Raw genomic sequence first — 8,239 nt, forward strand, 5'->3', positions numbered from 1 at the left:
TTTAGAAGTGTGTTGTTTAGTTTCTAAGTGTTTGGAAATTTTCCTTTTAGCTTTCTGTTATTGATTTCTAATTGATTCCATTGTGGCCAGAGGACACATTTTATATTATTTCAATTCTTTTCAATTTGTTGAGGTTTGTTTTATAGCTTAGGAATGGTCTATCTTGGCATATATTCCCCAGGTACTTGAAAAGATTGTGCATTCCATCACTGTTGAGTGGAGTGTTTTTTAAGTGTTTAGATCATGTTGATTGATTGATGGGATGATGTTGAGTTCTATATCCTTGCCTTTTTTTTTTTTTTTTTTTGGCCACACCACATGGCTTGTGGGATCTCAGTTCACCGACCAGGGATTGAACCCGTGGCCTCAGCAGTGAAAGTGCAGAGTCCTAACAATTGGACCACCAGGGAATTCCCTTTGCTGATTTTCTATCAAATTGTTCTATCAGTTGTTGAGAGAGGGATGTTTAAGTCATTAACTATAATTTTATATTTGTCTGTTTCCATTCATTTCTGTCAGTTTTTGCTTCACATATTTTGCATCCTTATTACTTTGTACATAAAAATTTAAGATTACTGTCTTCTTAGTGGATTGACCCTTTTATCACTATGAAACATCCCTCCCTATCCCTAAATTTCTTGCTCTAAAGTCTACATTATTTGATACCAGTATAACCACTCCTGCTTTTGATTAATGTTTCAAAGTATATCTTTTATTCCATCCTTTCACTTTCAACCTCCCTTTATCATTATATTTGAAGTGAGTTTCTTACAGACAGCATATAGTTCATATAATTGGGTCATATTTTTAATGCACTGCCAATCTCTGTCTTTAATACTTAGTGTCTTGTTATTTAATGTAATTATGATGTATGCATATTTAAGTCTGCCATTATTTTTTATTTTCTGGTTCTCTATGTTTAACATTTTTCTGTTTTCCTGCCAATCTGTGGATTAATTGAACATTTTTTAAAATTCCATTTTGATGTATCTATCGCATTTTTGAGTGTACCTCTTTCTATAGCTTTCGGAGTGGTTGCTCTAGGTATTACCTTATAAATACATAATTTGTCACTGTCTACTGGTGTCAATATTTTACCAGTTTGAGCAAAGTATAAAAAACTTACCTCTCTTTATGCCCTTGACCCTCCCATTTATAATTGTCTTATTTCCTTTATATACATTGAAAACCACAATAGACAGCTATAATTTTTGCTTCAACAAACGTAATTTAGAAAACTCAAGAAAAATACAGTGTACTGTATCCATATTTTTACTCTTTCTGTTCTTCCTGATGTTTCAAGATTCCTTCTTTTATCATTTCCTTTCTGTTTCAAGAACTTCCTTTAGTCATTCTTTTAGGGCAGGTATGCTGGAAACAAGTTCTCTTAGTTTTCCTTCATCTGAGAATGCCTTGATTTTCCCCCTTCATCCCTGAAGCATATTTTTACTAGATATAGAATTCTGCGTTGGCAGTTCTTTTCTTTCAGAATTTGAAAAGTGTTGTGCCATTTCCTTCTGGCCTTCATTGTTCCTGATGAGAAACCAATTGTAATTTTCTTTTACACACATAAAATGAGAATTTATTAAGCCAAAGAATGGGCTTTATTTTTCATTTTCCCAAAACACTAAAATAGCACACGGCATAGTAATTTAGCACACAGTATAAACTAATATATGCAGTCAAATAATTCTGAAATTGGTTAAGTCTTACTTTGGGGCTGCTTAAAAACTTACACTCTTAAGTGCCTTTTATCAAAGTTATCAACACACAACAAAAGGAGTTAACCCAGAAAAAAATCTAAGTGTAAGAGATACCTTGACTCCTATAAACTGGAAACCTTCTATAAGGGAAATACTTGATTTGCCTCTCTATAACTGAGCAATGACAGATAGCCTCAAGCTCATTTTTATTTCAAATAACACTGCTAGGGTTCTTAATTAGAGAAAGGTTTATCTAAAGGTAAGGTTAATGTTGCAACTTTCACTGTAGGGCCTCCATTTATTGCATTTGAAGTGGAAGGAAAGGCATGTGAGAAGAGAAATCAAACTTTGTTGACCAAAATTATTCTACAAAATGCAGAAATGGTAACAGCTTAGCATCAACTCAGCCTGGCTCAGAGCAAGTACAGGGGGGTTGATTTTACAAATATCTACTTCCATTAGGTGGTCAGAGACAGTCTGGAGAGACAGTATCTGGGACCATAGCCCTTTAGAATGGGTGTTGAAGGCATATTAAAGGCTTCATGTTAAATCTTTAGGGCTTAATCTGATATTTATATAGGATATATCAATATTCTCCTTGAAATGGTTTCCCAATCCTGAATGTCTTTCAAGCACAATTTAAAAGTCAAAAATTTCCTTCCATATCAACCAGCTTTCCATGAATTTGAATTCCACTTACTTTAAGTCTATCTGGTCATACAAACCAAAGCAGGAGCTTCATGGCTGCATGGTTTGCATCCAGACTTAATGCAAAAGAAATTATTTAGGACAACTTTTAAAATTATCTTTATTGTTCTGCTTGTACCTTAATTATGACATAACAGATTTGCAAATTCAAAAGCTTGTAGAGCCAGTAATGCCAGTGTTACCTGCAGATCATTTGAGGTACTTTTTTTCACATGAAAGCATTTTCTTGTATTCTAGTGTTTGCTCTGAAAACATGAGCTTTGAATGGCTAGGGAAAACACATTTTGTCTCATCATTCAAGAATATTTGGGAATGTGCTGCAGCAGTGTAGACAGGATGGAATGCAAGCAAGACAGTTCCAACTCAGAGTCTAGCCTCTCCAGAAAAGCACTTGGTGGTTCATCCTCACAAATCCCCACTTCTGACCATTTTTGAGAGGATGGTAGTCCTGACTCCCCAGGCTCTCCTTTGTGGCTCTGTCCTCTGTGGCTCTCAGTGGCTGTGGGCCCTCCTCCCAGCCAGTGCCTCACCTGAGCTTCTCCAGTGCCACAGGACACCCCAGCAAAACACTCTTTTGCAGGAGCAAAGAACAGATCCAGTCTTCCTCTGAGCAGCTGCTGAAGCTGAATTTCTTCTTATTGATTCTTGCAAACATGGAAGTGCTTTGTTGCCATCGTGAAGCAAGAAGCTGACCTCACTCAGATCATTTTCATTTCCAATGTTAACTCCTCATTTTGTGAATTACCATTTACATCAACTGCAAGCTTATTCGTCCTGGAAGTTATATCTTATGGGCAAGGGCTCTCCTTCTGCGTTCTGTTAAGTCTATACAGTATTTTGTCTGAGTCATCACCTGCTCTCTTCTCTTCTGTGAGGCGGATGCTGAGAGTCCCTCATGCTAGGTGTTCTCTGATGCCCTGAGCCTAAGGACACGTCTGTCAGTCCGAGGAAGGCCTTCGATGGATCTCAGTATGAACCTGCATGTGGACTTTGAGCGTCACGGAAGCTATGATGAAGCCGTAGGGGAAGTTGATGCGCAACTACCAGGCCAGGTCTAAGACGAGCAGTATTTGGGTCAGCCCCTTGCAGAAGACCCTGTAGGAGCCGGTGGCGGCTGAGTGTAAGAGCCAGACAGCCCCACAGAGCTGCCGCCATATAGACCCACCACCGTGATGTCTCCTGGCCTCTGCCCTGGCAGGTAAGATGTCATTTCTGACTGCTTTCAATAATTTTTCTTTTTTGGTTCCAGAAGTTTGACTATGATGTGCTTTTGGTGTGGATTTTTTTTAGTTTATCCTGTTTGGAGTTCATTCAGCTTTTTGAATCTATAGGTTTTTATGTCTTTTGATAAATTTGGGAAATTTTTTTAGAAACTATTTCTTTGAACACTTCTTCATCCCACACCATCTTTCTCCTCTCTTCTGGAATTCCAATGATATGAATGTTATATCATATGTTATAGTCTCAGATTTTCCTGAGGCCCTATTTTTTATTATTTTTCAGTCTATTTTTATCAGTGTTCAAATTGGCTAATTTCTATGGTTCCATTTTCAAGTTCACTGATTCTTTACTCTATCCTCTTTATTCTGTTGTTGAGCTCATTCTTGGAGGGTTTTTTAAATTTCAGTTATTGTATGTTTTTAGCTTTAAAATTGGTTTTCTTATATATCCTACCTCTTTGTTGAGACTTTCTACTTCCTTGCTGAGACTTTTTCATTTATTTCAAGTGTTCATAATTGTTTGTTGAAGCATTTTTATGATGGCTGCTTTAAAATCCTCGTCAGGTAATTCTAACATTTGTGTCATCGCCGTATTGCTGTTTGTTGGTTGCCTTTTGTCACTCAAGTTCAGATCTTCCTGGTTCTTGGTATGATAAGTGATTTTTCATTCAAAGTGATTTTTCATTGAACATTTTGGATATTATGAGACTCTGGATCTCATTAAATCTTGTGTTTTATCAGGCCTCCTCTGATACCTGTTTTAGCTGGCCTCAGGTACTGCTCCAGCTGGGGAACAAGACACTGCCTCATTACAGCCAGATGGAGATGGATGTTCAGGTTCTCCTCTCTGCCTCAGTTGACACACACAGGGGAGGGCTCCTTATCACTGCTGGGTAGAAACTGGAGTTCAGGCTCCACTGTAGGCTATGCTGACATAATTCTGGCTAGGAAGGGGAGCACCCTGATGCTCTTCATGTATTCTCCATTGACAATGCAGAATGGTAGATGGAAGTGCATGAATGGCCTCAGTTCTGCTGAGAAGTGGGAAAAAGTTCTGTCAGTTAGGCTTCCTCTGACACTTCCTAGTGGAAGGGGCAGGGCACCTAACAGGAAATGGGAGAGGAGCCATGTTAGCCCAGGTGGAGATAGAAGTCCAGTGTTCGCATGTGTTCTCCACTCACAGTGCATTGAGAGAGACCCCCTTTACCACCTGACCTACTGGAGCATTTTGTTATAACCTGGAAAGGGTGAAAGTCTAGGCTGTATACATTATCTTTGCTTGTAGGGTCTTAGTTTTGTTGTTGTTGTTGTTGTTGTGTGTTTGGCTTGAATAGAGGGTTTATTACATAAAAGTTTCTGTCTTGTAGGCTGCCCCTTTCCTGGTCCGTTGGCTAAAGAGAGTAGGCTTTTCTTGGGCCTTTCTTTATCTGCACTCAGAATTTCCAGGTGGCTGCCTTTTCCAGTAATCACTATAGGATATACGACCAATAAAAAAATCCAGGGAACTTACCACTGTCTTGTTCTTTGGTTCCCAGGATTCCCCTAGCCAGTCTGCCTTCTCTCTTCCCCCTTTCAGAATTTTATATTTGTTTTATATGTCATGTTCATGGTTTTTAGCTGTACTTAGCAGGAAGAATAGGGAAATGTTTGTGTACTCCATCTTTTGGAATAAGAAGTCCTTTCTCTTTTATTTTAGTGTGATGATATTGTGGCATAGTCTTTAAAGACATATATTATGTCTGGGGTGAACTTCAAAAAATTGGGGTGGGTAATAGGTAGGAATATGGAGCAAACGAGATTAGCTATGAATTGATCATTGTTGAAGATGGGTGATAATACATATATGGAGGTTTATTATCCTACTTTTTTTGGTATATGTCTGAAATTCCCCTTAAAAAGAAAACCATTTCCTGACTACCCAGTCTAAGTCATGTTACAAGCTCTTGTCTGTGTTCTCCACTACAGTGTAAACTTGATAACAAGAACCCAGTCTATCTTGGTCACAATTACAGCTCCAAAGCTTAAAACTGACTGCTATATGGTTGGCATTCTAATTACCATGTTTCCTCAAATATAAGATTCCATAGATTATAAAATACATTTATTTTATGTACCATCAAAAAATACTGCAAATTAAATTATGATATACCACCAAGTTTTAGAAGTATTTGGATTTCAGATGCTACAATGTGAAAAAAATGTTTTAGAATTAATGAAATATGATATCTGTGGAATAAATGAATACTCTAAAATACTGCAAGGTCAAGATTCTGATGACGATGCTTCATACATGTTCAAGAGCAGATCAGGGTATATTTTTGAGAGTATTATCAATTCTACAGTGAGTATATTTCTTCCCAAATATTGAAATTTTTTATGCCCAACTTTATAGGTTCTTGTTACAAATCTTAATAGAAAATGCAACACTCTGCCATGGTCTCCCATCTTTTCACCACCAAGGACCCTTTTATTATTTTATCCCCAAGGTTCCCATATTTTGAAATATTTTGATGCCAAGTAAAATTTATTTTTTCCTTGATATCAAGTAAAAGCTAATTTTCATTTTTCACCTATTAAATGTATAGTATTCAAACTGAGGCAATATAATTCCAGCTAAAATAAGCGTGACCTTCTACCTACCCTGTGTGGACTCACCATAGGGAAAAGTAACATTTCTATTAGGAAATCTACTTTTTAGTGTCCAGTGCCACTTTCTCGGAATCCAAGAACCAGAGATGGCAGGCACTTGAAATGATAGGAATCAAGATGGCAAGAAGCCACATGCCAGCTCCTATATTAAGTCAAGAAAGGGCATTTAGGTAGCCCATCTTAACGTTTTTAGTTAGGCCATTTGTTTATGCAACTCTCCAACAGAGAAAGTTGTGTAAGGGCATTAAACACTCTGGTGAACTGACATGGTCCAGGGGCCTATTCGAATTTCTAAATTGTTAGCATAAAAATTCGTTTTTCTAGGTTGAATTGCAACACAGTAGTGCAAAGAAAATGATATTTGTGGGGTTTTTTGTATCACCCTCTCTCTGTGCCTCAGTTTAGATCTGAGTGCAGAGGACAAGTCATTCATCTTTGCATCCCTGAGCAGACAGTTCAATGGTTGCCCAGAGAAGGCACTTGTAAGTGTCTGTGAATATGTGAATGAATGGAAGGACGGTGGTCCTCAGAACCTTCAAGACATCTTCTTATTTGAGCTCTCTTGAGGGAAGATGGAAACTAGGAAAAGGAAATGAACAGGAAACGTGACCTCAGGAACCTGGCAAGGAAGAAAAACTAATGCAGCCTGAATTCTCTTTACCTTTGGAAAGTTCCTTATGCCCGTGACCGTTTCTACATGCCTAACACCTAATGTGGAATAACAAATCTATATGCAAAAACTTTAACCAAATACCTAAGACACACAATACATTTTTAAAATGAGAGCATGTGGCTTCCCTGGTGGTTGCAGTGGTTGGGAATCCGCCTGCCAATGCAGGGGACACAGGTTCGAGCCCTGGTCCAGGAAGATCCCACATGCCACGGAGCAACTAGGCCTGTGCACCAAAACTACTGAGCCTGTGCTCTAGAGCCCACGAGCCACAACTACTGAGCCCGCGTGCCACAACTACTGAAGCCCACGCACCTAGAACCTGTGCTCTGCAACAAGAGAAGCCACTGCAGTGAGAAGCCCGCACATTGCAACAAAGAGTAGCCCCTGCTCTCTGCAACTAGAGAAAGCCCGTCCGGAGCAATGAAGATCCAACGGAGTCAAAAATAAATAAGTTAAATAAATTTAAAAACAAATAAAATAAAATGAGAGTATGTATATTAGGTGGTACCAAGGGGATCAAAATTTCTTTATTCTCTTCCTAGAAAAATCATGTAAACATTAGCACAGATCTCTCCTTATCCCCAGGTTCAAAATCATCATGACCTGTTAGCCCTACATTTAAAATAAACAGGAAAAATAAAACCAGTTATCAGATGAACAGTTTTGGTTGTCTTCTTTGGGAAACCTTCCACTCTAAAGGCTCAGTAGATCTGTGTGAATCTGGTGAGGAGGGACTAAGGGGACTCCAATGGGCACAGAGAACAGCAGTGGGTCAGTGGATTCTGGCAGTTTGTTCTAATAAGTATCACATTAGGACCCACTTCCAGTCCCCAAAGGACAGGATTAAATATTCGGAGCTCACGTTCCAGGAATGGCTGGTCTTTCCCTTCCCTCCAGAAAAAGGACTGGGGCAGGTCCACAGGGTTGAGAGGAGGAAGGACACGCCTTCTTAACCTTTGTTTGTCTTTAAAGCAGACATCCTAGGATGCACTTCTTCCTTACATCAGAAAAAAGCCATGAATATGCAGCCACATGGATTGGAGAAGACAGAAGAAAACAGGTGAGAATCTATGCAATTGCTTCTCTTCCTGTTGAAGTGTTAAAGAATATAATCCAGTGACTTCTTTGTTCCATCATATTCTTGGAGTGGGGCAACTTAACGCTTGGTTTCCAAAGCAATATATTATTGGCTAAGTACCTGACATAGCAATCCTGGAGCTTGGTTAGATCTTCTTTTCAATCTCGCTTTCAAATACCTATCTTCTTGCCTTTAGTGTCACTTCAAC

The 8,239-nt window shown here is 38.7% G+C and overlaps 1 pseudogene across 1 annotated transcript; it reads right to left on the reverse strand.

Annotated features, from left to right (window-relative positions):
* Positions 1 to 2,530: 2,530 nt before the first annotated feature.
* LOC307058294 (protein FAM220A-like) lies at positions 2,531 to 3,566 on the reverse strand (annotated as a pseudogene). Its single transcript has 2 exons — positions 3,389 to 3,566; positions 2,531 to 3,279 (listed from the first exon to the last, which is right to left on the reverse strand). The product of its transcript is annotated as a protein FAM220A-like (transcript).
* Between the last annotated feature and the right edge of the window lie 4,673 nt (positions 3,567 to 8,239).

This window comes from Hyperoodon ampullatus, assembly GCF_949752795.1.
Source record: "Hyperoodon ampullatus genome assembly, chromosome: 1".
Taxonomy (NCBI): Eukaryota; Metazoa; Chordata; class Mammalia; order Artiodactyla; family Ziphiidae; genus Hyperoodon; species Hyperoodon ampullatus.